The sequence below is a fragment of the Mus musculus genome, chromosome 15 (genome assembly GCF_000001635.26).
Source record: "Mus musculus strain C57BL/6J chromosome 15, GRCm38.p6 C57BL/6J".
NCBI classification, from domain to species: domain Eukaryota; kingdom Metazoa; phylum Chordata; class Mammalia; order Rodentia; family Muridae; genus Mus; species Mus musculus.
The window spans coordinates 72,028,397-72,044,640 of NC_000081.6; the positions used below are offsets into that span (position 1 = coordinate 72,028,397).

Here is a 16,244-nt window from a genome sequence, read left to right on the forward strand (position 1 = left end):
AACTGCGATGTAAATTTAATTGCAATTTCATGAATCTAACACCACTATGAGTCAGGAGTCAGGGGTGGATTTCAACCTGAGAAACTGCCTGAGTTTCTTCATGCATCCAGAATTGTGCAGACAGTGATGGCTTCAATGGCTCTAATAGAGAGCTCAGTGCCTGGCCTCACAGGTATGCCAAAGGGTGATTATAACAGGTGATTAAGTATTGGAACATGGGGCATCTACAGCCAGATGGGTCTTAGCTACCTTTCTCCAGCATCTTAGAGGTCTTCCACTATTTTCCACTCAACCCTGCTGACAAAGTAGTGAAGTCCCAGCACAGCATAACAATGGGCTCACAGAAAGCATCCAACCAAGCAAACCAAAAGTGACATATAGACACCTTCCCCATCCCCTGCCTCCCAAGCCAGACACCATGATACAGAAAAGTGTCTCTTCCCATCTGTTAACTGCTAGTCCTAAAATGATTCACATGTTAGATTTCTATTGACATGTGTGCTTGGATATGGATAAGGTTCTAAAGGGACATTCACTAGACTGCCCCTCCAGAGAGAAGACTGAGAAGGGCTTCTGGGCCAGTTGTACTTTGTCACAACATGCTGATTATCACCTTTATAAATTAAGTACACTACCAGGTAGCCATTTAGAGTAACAATCCCAGCAGCTGTATTTTCCTTCTTACGTGAATTAGATGCACTTCCCTTTATATAATTACACAGCTTTACCTTCTACTCATTTTATGAAATATACAGATCTCTGTGGAATGTTACAGGCCAGGATATTGAGCCAAGTCGTCAGTTTGAATCCCAGTTCTCACATTTACTCGTGGAATGTCCCCCAGCCTCACTCGGTCAGTCTGCAAAGAACAGCAGCCTAGCTGATCACACCTAGGCTCTGCCCAGGGACAAGTAGAACTCAGAATCAGAAAGATTCCGGTTGCCTGACAAATACAGAGGTGAACCCTTGCAGCCTACCATTGGACTGAGCATAGGGTCCCCAATGAAGGAGCTAGAGAAAGGACCCAAGGAGCTGAAGGGGTTTGCAGCCCCATAGGATGAACAATATGAACTAACCAGTACCCCCAGAGCTCCCTGGGACTATATCATCAACCAAAGAGTACACATGGAGGGACCCATGGTTCCAGCTGCATATGTAGAAGAAGATGGCCTGGTCATTCATCAATGGGAGGAGAGGCCCTTGGTCCTGTGAAGGCTTGATGCCCCAGTATAGGGGAATGTCAGGGCCAGGAAGCAGAAGTGGATGGGTTGGTGAACAGGGCGAACTGAGAGGAGATCGGGGGTTTTCAGAGGGGAAACCAGGAGAGGGGACAACATTTGAAATGTAAATTAAGCAAATATCTAATAAAATAAAAAATAAAGAAAGATTCCAGTTTTGTTTATACAGAGCTCAACAGTGTGTCCTGGGAAATGGATTCAATTGTTCTAAGCATACCCAAAAATCTAGAGAGTAACAGGGAGAGAGCTTCCATTTGGATGAAGGGAGAACCTAACCGGAGGTCCAAGATCCCACCACAGGCTGCTTTAAGGAGGTAGCGGCACCTCCCATGCTGCACCGGTGCAAGGCCCTGTGAACAAAATGGCGGACCCAAGACTCAGCCAGGGCCCAGCCAGGGCCCCACAGTGGACACTCAGAGAGCTCAGTACAAAGCCCCTACAGCCAGAGGTATGTGTCCTCAGAACCATCTGGGGTTAGCGGCCACTCTGTTGGTGATGTTTGTGTTTCTGTTTTTACTTTATTTCCCTTGGCTGTATTTCCCTGTGGTGGGGGCATGTAACAGGAGAGCTGTTCTCCTGCCAGACTGGTGACTGTGAACACAGTATTGTCAGATCCAGGCACAGCGCTGCGCAGCACAGCAGCCAAGCTCCAACATTGTAACCGATCCTTGCTGGCCTAACTGAAGCTTTAGACCATGTTTCAAATAAAATCTCATCGGATTTGGTGCTGTGGTGTGTTTGCTTTTTCTTGGCTTTCTGGCACTGGCGGAAGACTACAGCCCTGCAATTTAGCTCCTGGGCAGACCAAGCCAGCTACAATTGCCCAGCATCTACTAGTATACTGTCTCAGAAACAACTTCTCTCAAGAGATGGTTCCAGCCAAAAGTTTGAAAAGATATTCTCTCCTGTGTACCCAAACATAGCCAGGGGGTGATAAAAGTTGTGATGCCAGGCACTAGGAGCAGACAAGTGACTGCAGGTGCATGTGGATGAGGGGAAGGCATTGGGGACCTGGTGCAGTTTGTCACAGGCCTCTGAATGGCTTCTGGCAGTATGTCTTCAGGGCCACAACAGGCAGGCACTGTTGCACCCACTCACACATTCACTGGGTATCTGCCAAACGACAAGCTTCCTTTGTGCATGCTGATGGCACTCTAAGTGTTAACTTGTCCTGAATCCTTAGTCCCAATGTGTCCCAAGAACCAGTACTCTGCCCATAACCTACGACCCAGAAATCCTATTCCTTGGGAACCATCTGAGGTACATTCTTGCCCGTATCTCTGCACCAAAGGATGCTCAAGACAACAGCGAAATGTCAGTAAGGCCAGGGAGGCTCCTCCGTCTGCAGGGTGCTTACAGGCCACCTGAAATATCAGGATCAAAGAACAAGTGACTGATTTCACTGACTTATAAAGCTGGGAGGTGGTCATACCAGAAAATGCATGCATTCAGGTATCAATTATATTGTCATCCATATCCCCATTAACTCATTAAGCCTTGTGCTGGCCCCAGATGTGTACAAAGGAAGATACTTCAGCCTGGCCACTTTGCCTTACATGCTAATAATTCTGCCCCCAATACACATACATATGCATGTGTACACATCTGTTGTATTCTCTCTCTCTCTCTCTTTCTCTCTCTCTCTCTCTCTCTCTCTCTCTCTCTCTCTCTCTCTCTCTCCCTCCCTCCCTCCCTCCCTCCCTCCCTCCCTCTGTCCCTCCTTCCCTCTCTACACACAAACACACACACACACAGTCTCTCTGTCCTAGTACCTCATGCTTGGTCTTTTACAGGCCAAGCAAGCCAATCCGAACCACTCTCTGGATCTCCTCTTTCTCACCTGTAAAGTGGACAAAAGCCACTGCCATCAACTCCCCAGGCTTTGTAAGTATTTTTGTCAAGCAGCTTGGCACACCTTCAATTTTTGGATAGAGACTGGTTAAACAATCCTCAGGCACCTTTCCTACTCTAAAATATCACACAGGCCTTTCTTGCCTTCTGGTTCTGTTAGAGAGCAGCAAATAATGATGCGTTGAGACATTTGCCCAGCATAAGGAGAAGAGCTCCTTTGCCATGAAACTGGCCTTTTCCTCCCCTCTCGATTTGCTCTGCTATTGTAATATCTCTCTAGTATTTGTTGATGAACTTATAAGTAGAGGAACACAGGCCATTCACAGTTAATGCCACAACAATCACACCAGTGTTAGCTTCCCTCAAAACCATCAGCAACAGGAACACTGAAGTAAGGAAGGAGGAGATTCAGGACTGGAAGGGTACGCTTTCAGATGGCTGGATATCAAGCTAGCAAGAGGCCTTAAAAGCTCATCTTACCCTTGCACTCAGATTTAAAGTTGCCTTTCAAATGCCCCCAGGAAATAACTGTCCAGCCTTCATCTGAATGCCCCATGGTGAGGGACTCACTACCTAGTGGAGAATTAACTGGATGATTTTTCTAACTGATCTGGAAATCCAGAGTTCAAGGAAACTGTCCCACTAGTCCTAATTCAACCCATCAGAAACAAAATTGCAGGTCAGTGTCTATTTCCCAGGATACCCCAGGGCACAGAGGTCACCCGCCTTTCCCCCTCCACACCAAAAGACTTTTCTAAGTGTTATTAATCTTTCATTCAAATAAGGTTTCTGTCCCAAAGACATTTCTTGGGTGCATGGACACTTATATGTGACCCTCTTACAGTTGACTCAAACATAGAAAGAGTTGAGTTGGTCATCAGGCTAAGGCAGACACACTTCAGGATCATCCCAAGGTCACAGATGACCAGGGAACCTATGCATACCTGAAGTGGTCATCACTTCTCTGACAGCCATCGAAGACCTTGCAGGGATTCAAGGAGAATGAAATGTAAACATCTGACATGAGGGAGTAATAAAAATGGCCGTGGAAGAGTTGAAGTCTCTGTGGGGGAAGTTGGCTAGTATGCCACTCACTGCCATTATGGAGGTGCAAGAACATAGGAGAATGTGTTGAAACTTTGAACACATCCCAGTAAAACAAGATACAAATTCGTTTCTGCTGCAAACATTTCTAAAGGCCCATGACCAGAATCCTGCTGGAGCCCTGGAAAAAAGGCCTTGCCCCATTCACCCTCCTCTCTGATAGCATAAGGGTGATGACCCTCTGTGGTGTCTCAGGACCAGTGTTGAGGAAAAGCTCCAGGAGATAGAAACAAGCTAAGATATCAAATGCCTGGCCACTTCCCTTGTTAAGGAATCAATCACTCCTAGTACCTTCTCTTGGCACGTTAAGAAATGGAAGCCCTCTGGGTACAACCCTTAGCTGAGGGCATCCACCATAAGGAAACTGTATAAAAGAAAGAGTATAAGTCAGAGCTGAGCCCACACATAGCTGATCACTAACCTCCAAGTAGCTTCTGTCTCTAACAGATCAGAACCCTGCAGAAGAACTTCCTAGGGTAAGGTGGACTAATCCAAAAGGGATCTTTGGTTTTCTAGCCTTTCCCCAGACGCATGTCAGTAAGAGGAGCCAGAATGACCCATGTAGACAAAGAAGTGCCAACACAGAGCAAAGTGTCTGAAGGATGGTGATAGTGATGTCTGGGGACATCCCACATGCCAGAGAAGCACGTCTGCCTGTTACCGCCGAGTCTGTCTACACACAAACCAATCCAAGTTAAACTTCATTGAAGGAGACATGAAACCCTGGTCTGCTATAGAGCATGATATTCAGAAGCAAACAGACTAAGGTACCTCTCTGGTCTCAGGGATGGACAACAGCATGCTCAAATAGGAACAACAAAAAAAAAAAAAACCTAAATTCAGAGCAAGAAGGCAAAGCCCCTTGCCCATCAATACCAAATCAAAAAGAGGCTCTTCTTCCTACCTCCATTCCCCCATGGTCCTTTTCACCCCACCAGAGGCTGGCACATCCCAAACAGCTCTAAAAACCAACTCCAGTGGGCTCTGATGATGGCTACTGTGTCACAGTGCTCTCTGCCTTCTTGGACAGCTCCTAAGAAGCAATCAGGTACATACTAGAGATTTCATTTCCCCTGAGGCTAAAGAAAAGTTTGTTTTCCTTCATATCAGAGGCTCCCCAAAGGTCTTCAACAGGAAGCTGGCCAGGGATGCCAGGAGCACTATAGCTAGCTCTCATGCTCCCTCGTTCCTCACTGGAACCTCTGACCCTCCAACACAGGCAGCTGAGAAAACTGGGCCTTACCTGCTAGGATGATGTTCAAGGGATCCAGCCTGGGCTTGTGTCCTGGGATCAGAACTACTGGAAGCAGGGTTCAGGGAAGATCCCAGTCTCAGGCAGTCCCCTTCTGGGATTCCCCTGTAGCATACAGACACCCTGCCTGCCACTGAAAGAAGTCCTAAAATGTGGGAGTCTTCCCCTAGACCATGGGTCCAGAAACAGAGCTAGCTTTCAAGGCAGCAGTTGGAGGGAAAAGCTGAAAGTTACAGAGAAGAATGGCAAGTGTGTGAGAGAGGGCAAAGCAGAAAAGGGCCAAGCGGGTCCTCAGGGAGAAGCCACAGCCCTCTCCAGCCTGTGCTGTCCAGGAACAAAGCTGCCCTAGGCCTCCCCAGGGGCTCACTGGCCGGTCTCTGGGTTTCCCCGGCTAAGAGCTCCCGGCACAGGGGAGGAGCCGGGAGTGGGCGGGGTCGTGAACACGGGCTGGGGCGGGGCTAGAGGGGGAGGGCTCAGCCTTAGTCCCTTTGGGTGTCTAGAGGGCGGGGCCTAGGCTGATGGAGATCCGTGACCCTAGAGGATACACTCTGAAGGAGGTCAGGGCCACGACAGAGAAGGGGAGGAGGCAGGCGGCTGTGCAAATAAAGGTTTTGATGTGCTAGAGTCAGAGAGGCCTTGAGAAGCCCAGGAAAGCTTGAACAACTATCCAGTTAAGGACTTCACACTAGATATTTTGGTCCCTTTACAGAGAGCTCTGAAATAACCCACCGAGTTTAGAGGCAGCTGTTTGGGACCAGTTTGGAAAGTTTGTAGCACAGGGTTGGGGGAGGGGGCGTGTGTGCACAGTGCCCCTTGTCCAGTCCTCACACTTCTTGCTGAAACAGAAACATAAATACACTTAGCAGTGCCAGGGACTCTTTGCACGGGTAGCCAGCCCTCTTTAGGAAACTCTCACTGGAGCCTTGGGATAACCAAGGGCTATGACTCTGTTGTCCATCTCGGAGGAGAGAAAGAGCTTTGATCATCCACCAGTCCAGTGTCTCCATCAAGGCAGGGAGGGAGTCCAGGTAGGATTGCTGAGGTCACCAAGGGAAGAGCAGGAGCAGGTGCTGGCCCCGGATGAATGCCCTTCGACTTTTTCTTTCTGAGCACTGTTCCTAAAAATGGGCCAGGCAGGGTATTTTGAAATGGGCAAGATGAGAACATTGCTTAATTGGCAAAGTCCCTCCCACCCTACACTCAATCAGTCTCCTAAGCTGCAGACTGTCTTTATTTGGCTGCCTGTGTAGCAACATTTATAAACAGACACAACCAGGCTCCTCTGTGACCAAGGGACTCACAACAGCGCTCCACACCCTTTCCTTTTTCTGCTGTATGTTTCATCTACCCCTGTGGCAGTGTTAGGTGCTGGCTAAGTGGACCAGAGTCTGGGACAGAGTTGACAAGGTGACTAACTCTGTAGGCTTACTCACAACCTGGGGGATGGGGGAGGGGGGGGATGAGAATGACATAAGCCACTGTGTCTCCCATCCAGGTGGAAAGGGACAATGATAACCAGGTCAGAGATGTGTTGGGGCTTGTCCTGCTTTAGATATGGTAGTGAAGGGTAGACAAACTAGGAAAGTCTGTTGGGCAGCTGGGACAGCCAGCGCAAAAGTCCACCGAAAACGGACTTGGCAGCCATAATGGGGTTTCCCAAATGGCTTTTCCAGTCTGGTATCTCTCTTGATAAACCTGTCCGAGTGGTGAGGACAGAACCCACCCTCATTATGAATCCCTGCACTGCAGATTTCCCATGGCCCAGCAATATCCCGTTTCCCATTTCTCACTGTTTCTGCATAGCACTCCTGAGATCAGCTGGTGGGCGGGACTCCCAGCCTCCCAGCCCATACTGTTATCCGGGTAGTGCTCCCTCCCCTGATTTGCAATTTCATTTTTATTTTACTTAACACACATTCATTGTACAGTTTTGAAGGATACGGTGTGAGGTTCCTCCAACATTTATACTCTGCTATTCCTCCCAAGATACCAGACGAACATCTCCATCAGTAGAAGAACCCTGCAAGCCTGTGTAGATGCTAGGGTTCCAGTGCCCCCAGTGGGAGAACCCTGCAAGCTCCTGCAGATGTTAGGGATCCAGAAGAGAGGCAGGACTGCCACTCACATCAGCCCTGCTACAGTGGTCTGAGGCCAACTGTCTGCGTGGAAATAGTTCATGGCTTTGATAGGAGCAGCTCTACCACAGGGCACAGACACAGAGGCAACTGCTCTTTTTTTCTCACTGCTTCGATGTGAGGCCATCAAGCCAGACAGAGGCAGTGGGTAGTGAGCAGGTCGCTTCCAAAAGTACCTAATCTCACTTTCTTCTCTTGCTTTAAACCACTTCTCTGCCAGGATGATAAAACCCACAAACATCTGAGATGTGCTAAACGGGAATAGAAAAAATCTGTATACGGGTCACCATGCCCACAGATACAAGGATATGCACTTAACACAGAGTAAGAAAATGTCTCCCCTGGGACATATTTTGTTGTTGTTTCTTTCAATCGCTGTGATAATTTACATGAACAATAAATGAAGCAGACAGGGTTCAGGAATCACTCGTCACAGTCTGTTTTCTCGGTTGCTAAAATTCCTTCCCAGAGTAGGGGTAGAGTGAACACAATGACCCCTCTACCTGAGGTCCCATCAACAGGCTAAACTACAGTTCCACCCAGTTCACCCTGGAGAACCTACCAATTCATTGGTGTTGCATATAAAGCACAGGTGAGGAAGATCCTAAGAAGAGCATAGGCAACCCCAAAGCAGGCTCACTGGGAAGTCTTAACCCAGTGTAGGTGATGGCTCCCCCATAGCTATGTAGGTAGAACCCCTGTCTCCCAATCCTCCCCAGGCAAACTATAGTCCCTAGCCTAGACCCAGAGACCCAGTGCAACTATGGCAACACTGCATACAATGGCTGGAACCTGAGATGAGGGTCCAGTAACCCTTCTCCTCCTCCGAGGGAAGATCAATGTTGCCCACAGGACAATCATTATGGACACTGTAGATGCAGCCGATTTCATGAAGACAGTAGCAATTTAACCTGGAGAAAAGTACCTTACATCCTTGAAGCATCTTGTATTTCATATTCAAATAAAAGCTCCCGTGTATCTACCTATCTCATCCTCTGGATCAGGGATCCCAAAGGTGGCTGTGAGTCACTGGCCCTGCTATGCATCCTTCAGCGGTCCCCAGAGGAAACCTTGTCAGGTTCAGGCTGTTGGCAGCTCTTATTCAGCCCCTGACCATAGCTCTTCACCATGGATCTTTGCTGTCAACACAGGTTTGCCTCTGACAGATATTTTTTCTGTTTAGGGTCCTCTCATAGTATCCCTAACCCCTTTCTCATCTTGGCCTGAAATGTAAGCTTCCTGAGGGAGGGAAGCAGATGTGAACACTTCATTGAGACCCTCAATTAGCATGCCTATAAATAAATGTTGACAAAATACATGAATGACAAGATGGTGTGTTTACTTGGCAGTCATTGGCTCATTACATTTTCAACGGGCTCTTTCTCCATGGGTTTGGATTCTGTCTTTCCCAGATGGATAATGTAACTTCATGGGGCAGGAGATGTGTCTAGGTCCCAGAGCACCAAGAAGAATTGCTATGGGCACAAGAGCAATGCAATTAAAGGGAGATGTAATTTTTTCCCAATTATTCAGTGCTCAGTTTTTAAACTCCTCTGAGATCAGCTAAAGCCTTCCCTCAAATCTGCTTCACAAGAATGAAAAGTCAAGTGGGATTTCTTAATGCATTCATTTGTTTTAAACTAATGTATATCCTACGAATTCTATTTGGTGGGATCAACTTCAGTTTTATTACATTCACTCATTTTTAGGGAGTCATTCATAATAATGTTCTTGTTTATTTCTTTCAAATTATATTTGTATTTGGTTTTTAATACATGAGCATTTTATCAAACCATTAAAAAAAAGTTAGTTTTGCAGTGTTTCATAAGCTCTCAGAAATCAGACTGACCCAATACAAAGCCTATAACCACAGCTTCCCAGGACACTTGTTTTGAGAACATAGGCCTCCATGTATCTGGGCCTTGGGTGTCTGACTGGGATCCTACCTTTAAGTGGAAGCCCCGCGGCCTGTGTGACCTCTGACTGTCCATATGAAGTCAGGACCTCCACACATTTCAGTGATTGATTCTGAGTGAGAACAGCCACAACCAAGAATAAATAAGTGTGCTTTCCGTAGTCACATGGTGGCATGCTCAGCCTATAGTGTTAGATGCCTAAGTTAGCTCCGATCCAAGCCTTCTCAAAGTGTGTAATGGGACATGTTTGAAATGGATCACCAACTCAGGAGTTCTGGTTAATCTCCACCCTCTACCTGCCCCTGCGTGATCAGCCCTGTTTAATCCCACTAAGACTTCCCCACATGCCTAGATTGATACTGTCAAACCCCAGAGCTGCCATGTCCCAAAATGCACCAGCCCTGTTCATCCTTCTCACACTGGGCCCCAATATTGCCACAGTGGTCTCCTTCCCTCGATCCCAGGTACTCCCTTCCTTTCCCAGATTTTCTATTGCCTTCCCTCCAGCTGTGCCCTCCTGAAATGTTACATCTTCTCCCTCTGAAACCATGCCTCTGAGCTCCAGTGGGCTTTCTTATTCATCTGGAGTAAATTTTATAGCTATAAGTCATAAATTCCATTTTCTCAACAGCCAAAAACAAGATCCAGAAGGGTTGGGGGTTCTGCCATTGCTGTTATCCTAGATTGGTGCCTGCCTAAAGCAGGGAAGCAGTGGACAATGATAAAACCTAGCCATTGTCCTGATATCCCTCCTAGGACTCCCTAAGGTCCCCCCAGAAAACAGTAATGATGCCACCATTCATGGACACCGGTAAAAATGCCTGTGGCCGGACACAACTCCAGATGTCTCAGAGGCATCTTGTTTCTGATGTGGATCACACCTGGTAAGATGATGGGCTATCCTTGATGCAGGAATCTGGTGAAAGATGTTTGAGTTTGGCAGGAACTAGCTAAGAGGGACAGAGCCTGGCTTCCAGCCCAGGTTTGTCTTTTCCAGAGATTTGTACTTCTCTATGCTGGCCTTAGAAATAACTTCAAGTTTTCTGTTCACTTTATTTGTGAGTGTCTACTCACAAAACAAATTCTTATTTCATGGGGAACTTAGATTTCCTTCCCACTGGCTCTTTTTCTGCTTTCTCTTCAAAGTAACTCAAACCAAGGCATGATGATACCCCACTGGGTGGGGCTTCCAGGCCCAAAGCTTTCTTTTTCTTTTTCTTTGTTTTTTCTTTTTAATTTTTGTGTGTATCCATGTATGGCGTGTGTGTGTGTGTGTGTGTGTGTACCACAGCCTGAGACTAGAGATCTAAAGACAACCTTAGGTATTGGTCTTTGCCTACAACCTTGTTTGGTAGAAGGTTTCTTATTTTTCAACACTGCTTGCACTGGGCTAACAGGCCTATGAGGTCCAATGGTTATCCTGTCTCTCCCTCTACCTTCTTTTTTTTTTTCCTATTAGATAATATTTATGATGCCATTATAGGAAGTAAGCATAAATGAGTTGAGTTCTTAAGATCTAATTTTTCAGAAGACTATTCTGAACAATAAGAGCAAGCTGCTGAAGTTCTTATGTTTACTTATCTTCACTGATATTATACTTTTTTTGTTGTTTTTTTGTTGTTTTTTTTATTTATTACGTATTTTCCTCAATTACATTTCCAATGCTATCCCAAAAGTCCCCCATACCCTCCCCCCCACTTCCCTATCCACCCATCCCATTTTTTTGGCCCTGGCGTTCCCCTGTACTGGGGCATATAAAGTTTGTGTGTCCAATGGGCCTCTCTTTCCAGTGATGGCCGACTAGGCCATCTTTTGATACATATGCAGCTAGAGTCAAGAGCTCCGGGGTACTGGTTAGTTCATAATGTTGATCCACCTATAGGGTTGCAGATCCCTTTAGCTCCTTGGGTACTTTCTCTAGCTCTTCCATTGGGAGCCCTGTGATCCATCCAATATCTGATTGTGAGCATCCACTTATGTGTTTGCTAGGCCCCGACATAGTCTCACAAGAGACAGCTCTCTCTGGGTCCTTTCAGCAAAATCTTGCTAGTGTATGCAATGGTGTCAGCGTTTGGAAGCTGATTATGGGGTGGATCCCTGGATATGGCTGTCTCTAGATGGTCCATCCTTTCGTCTCAGCTCCAAACTTTGACCCTGGGATTACAGATGTGTTCTCTTATATCTGGTTTTATCTGTGCTCTGGAAATCCGAACTCTGATCCTCATATGTACTTGTGTGGCAAGCATTGAATCATCTCTCCAGCCTCATTTCTTTAATTTACAACTTATATCAGTTCCTCCAATGTCAATAACTCCTTAAAAAAAAAACCCATGTGCCCTCCTTGGTAATCATGGGCATACCAGGATAAACTTCATCTTCCCTTGGATCTACTGTATCATCCCTCATCATCTTAGTTGGAAGCACCCTCAAGCTATAAACGTCCACTTTACAGGAGAATAAAGCGAATGCCCTAGGTTTGTTTGTTTGCTAACTTCTCTTGGAGCTAAGAAGAGGCTGAGCCACTCCACGATTTTGAAATCAGTCAAATGGCAGGGATTGCAGCAGCATCAATAACAGTGACAGTCCTGTCTCTAGTGATGCATTGTTCATGAGAAATAATATTCCCAAATATGCCTAGATCAGCTCCTCATAGGATAGAGAGAATTGATAATAACCAAAGCATTAACACAAGGACATTATCAAATAAATAATGAGAAGTCACTCAGGTGGCCATGCTATGGTATTAAATAGCAGAGAGAGAGAGAGAGAGAGAGAGAGAGAGAGAGAGAGAGAGAGAGAATAAGGCAGCTCTCCTCATCTCTCCTTTCCAAAGAGCACCACTGAAATGATTTTCTGTGACTTCCTGGAATTTTTTGCATTTGGTATATCCAGAATTTTTTGCATATAGTATATCCAGACACCTCCTGTTTTAGGAAGCAGGAACATATTCCCCAAACCCCATTCTGCAGCACCACTTCTTCACGCAGCCATATATGCCTTGGGTACCTGCCAACGTCAGACTATTTAACCCTGGCTCACTCTGCCAGTGACTACCTTGTGTTCTCTTTGTCTTTACTTTCATTCCACAGATGTTTAATGCTTGTTCTATGCCAGGTGCTACACTGGAGAGAGCTTTACCCAGCTTCCCACACTGCTGTTTTCTTTACGAGTTCTCAATTGATAGATATCTCTTTCCATTTCTTTTCCGTAGTTAAAATATGCTGTGGTATATAATTTTATGGATACAATCGGTGCACTAAATCCGTGGGTTCCATCTCCCTCCATTCAACCAACTGTGGATTGAAAATGGTGAACAAAATTGCATCTGGATTGAGCATGCAGACTTTTCTTGTTATTTTTGAACAAATAATGCTGTATAATAGAGATTTAAATAGAGTTGCATGGCTCTGGGTACACTACAAGTAATAGGAAGATGATCTAAGTTGGGCTATATGCAAACACTATACCATCTTATATAAGGAAACCGAACATTGCAGATTCGGGGTTTGCAAGAATGCTGGGAAGAGTCCATAGCTCATTACGCCAAAACATAGCCCCAGATTGTCAAAGAAAGCACACAATTTAAGTTTTGATGGGCACATGTCTTGGTCAGGGTTTCTATTCCTGCACAAACATCATGACCAAGAAGCAGTTGGGGAGGAAAGGATTTATTCAGCTTACACTTCCACATTGCTGTTATCACCAAAGAAAGTCAGGACTGGAACTCAGGCAGGTCAGGAAGCAGGAGCTGATGCAGAGGCCATGGAGAGGTGTTTCTTACTGGCTTGCTCAGCCTGCTCTCTTATAGAACCAAGACTACCAGCCCAGAGATGGCACCACCCACAAGGGGACCTCCCCCCTTGATCACTAATAGAGAAAATGCCTTGCAGCTGGATCTCGTGGAGGCACTTCCCCAACTGAAGCTCCTTTCTCTGTGATAACTCCAGCCTGTGTCAAGTTGACACAAAACTAGCCAGTACAGCACATTTCTTTTTTTCTGGATCACCTTGAATATTAGACTCCAACAAAGAAGGGCTGCACGTCTTGAGCAGCACAATGCTGCAGAGAGTCTTTGGAGCTGCAATGCTAATCAATAAACTGGAGGACTGGGGAAAGGCACACATTCATATTTATCAGTTGTGTTAAACAACCCACACACTAACTGATCTTGCTTGGACGATGTGTGGGTATCCCCTGAATGTGCGGGAAATGGGCCAGACTAGGCCACACCCACACCAAGGCTACAGTACCACGCACATTGTGTAGGTGATGAGACAGAAGACAAGAGCTATTAAAGAACTGCTTGAAGCCTCACTGCCTAGCTCTGTTAAACAAGCAGTTTCCATAAGCAGCATCTTAAAGGGTGGGGAGATCAGAGCAGGAAACTCAGGATTTGCAGGGTTACCAGCTGATGGCGAACAAGTCTAGAGAAAGAGTTGGAAAAGTGGCCCAAAGGAATGATTTCTAAATGTTCCAAAGCCAGCTCTGGCTGCACAGAGTGGCGTTATCCATTCCTGTTGTTCCAAACAAATAAAGCTTCCTTTCTAAATTGCATGCCTCTGTCTGTATTATAGGGATTACACCTCTTCCCCATCTGCTCCACAAGCATCTATTGTGCTTGCCCTCTGGCTTAGCAGTATCAATTATTTTGACAAACTGCTTGTGCTCGCATGCCCTGCCTGAAGTCACGCTCACTCACCTTGTACTGGGAGAAAGAAAAAGCTTCCAAAATATACCTACAGGGTGAAAATAAACTGGAGTGGGTGTCTGTAAGTTTGGGTGACCTCAGGCCCCAGCTAGATCTAACACTCACAGCCCAGCATCCTCTCTTACCTATCCCATATGCACTGAATAAGTTAACCTTGAAAATGACCTTCAGAATCAAAGCCACCAGTGCGGTGAAGTCGTGGGAAAGCTGAGGCACCAGCAACCACGGGGTGGGCATGGTCCCCCAGGCTCCAACATGACATGCCCCTCCTCTTCTCTCCTTAAAAGAACCCTTCTTTCTCTGGGTACAATACAGTGAATATGGCTGGAATTCCAAGCTGGGTGGGATATTCCTGCATTGTGTAGACCACAATGAGCAGTTTTCTGTAGACCACAGGCCTCTCGGTATGGGAATTCACAAGGCTAAAGATATGCTGTTAAGAAGGGGCAGGGGTTCCAGGGTTATTTATTTTTTTCTTCTTCAGAAAACAGTCCCACAGACTTTGTCTGCCCTCAAAGCAGGTCTTCAGAGAATGCCCCACTGGCTGGAATACTGGGACCATGCTACATCTTGGCAGAGTCCCAGACATGGAAGGCTTATGGGTTCTGGGAGGGCTTAGTTCTGGCTGAAGGCTAAGTGAGGCAGGATCCCAAACAGGAGGTTCACTTTCACATTAGCATGGCTTGAGGGTCAGTTTCTATACTAGTAAAAGGGAGGGCTTCGACACTTCAAATTCTCTTTCATCTTTAGAATGTTCTGTCTAGGACTGGCTGTAAACTACACAATGTCTAGAGCAAGACAAAGACTTAGGGTACCTTTGGCAAACAGCAGGGCAAAGTGATGTCAGAGGTGCAGAAATGCAGCTCTCTCTTCTTGCACACTCAATCGAGGTATTATTGTGGTTTTGTAATTTGCTATTTAATGTTGCCTAAGTAAAGGAAATTTAGATTTTTGCACAGCCTGCAAGAGTGCTGTTCTCCATCTTTGTACTGTATGGTGACGATTTCAAAAGCAAAAGAAGAATCAAGTACTTGGATCACACAATTTCTGTTTCATTTTAATCTGTGGGTATGCATTTTAAAAATATTTATTTTTATATGTGTCTATTTTTATTTGTATTGCTTATTATTTATTACTTTTATGGGGATTCTGTCTGGATGTACACCTGGTTACCAGTTATATGCCTGGAGCCTACTGAAGCTAGAAAAGGAAAGGGGATCCTTTGGGACTTGAACCCACCCACTTCTCTGGAAGAACAGTTGATGTTCTTAATCATTGGGCCATCTCTCCAGCCACCATGGGTTTGTCTTTTGATCAGATTAGCTGAAAATTTGCAAAGATTTAGAATTCAGAGGACAGCTACGTTTGCTTCACAAAATGCACACACTCTTCCATAGCCTCTCCCTTCTAGTTACTGGTCAAGCAGGAAGGACTCATGGGAAAGAGCTATGCATTACCCATCAGCCCCTCTTCCTCTAGGCCATCAGTTCTCAACTTACATAGGTCAGGATCCCTTTGGGGGTCACATATCAGATATTTACATTACAATTTATAACAATAACAAAATTACAGTTGTTAAGTAGCAGCAAAATAATAGTATGGTCAGGCTGACCACAACATATAGACTTGCATTAAAGGATCACAGCGTTAAGGAGGGTAAGAGCTACTGATACAGGCTATCGTCTTCCAAATGGGTAGGGAAACAACAGGATAAGAAAGGATGTTTCAAGGTTAACTGGCCATCTGTGGATCTTATAAGGTCACTGCGTTCTTAGGTGTTATATTAGTTTTTAATCACTATGGAAATACACTTGAGAATAAAACTTTTTTTTTTTAAAAAAAAAGGAAGGCTCTACTTTGACATATGGTTTCAGAAGCTTCTATTAGCCAGACCCCTTTCTTTAGGGCCCTTGGTGAGTCATAATATCATGGCATCCAGAGGACAGAACAAAGCTGCTCAAGTCACTCTAACCAAGAGACCGAGAACGGAAAGGCAGATAAGCAAGGAAACAAACATACATTTAAAAAGCTTATCTGTTT

At 45.7% G+C, this 16,244-nt stretch overlaps 1 protein-coding gene across 3 annotated transcripts in view; it reads right to left on the reverse strand.

The window, feature by feature from the left end:
* The window catches only part of Col22a1 (collagen, type XXII, alpha 1), a 355,185-nt gene that overhangs the window by 232,602 nt on the left and 106,339 nt on the right, over nucleotides 1-16,244 (reverse strand). Inside the window, exon 1 of one of the 3 annotated variants that reach the window (XM_006521381.3) lies at nucleotides 5,437-5,843. The exons of 1 other annotated variant lie outside the window; for it this stretch is intronic. The gene's annotated coding sequence lies outside the window, so the exon portion shown is untranslated. Of the gene's footprint in view, nucleotides 1-5,436; nucleotides 5,844-16,244 lie in introns of those variants that run through there. One more of the 3 variants, NM_027174.1, reaches the window with a different exon arrangement.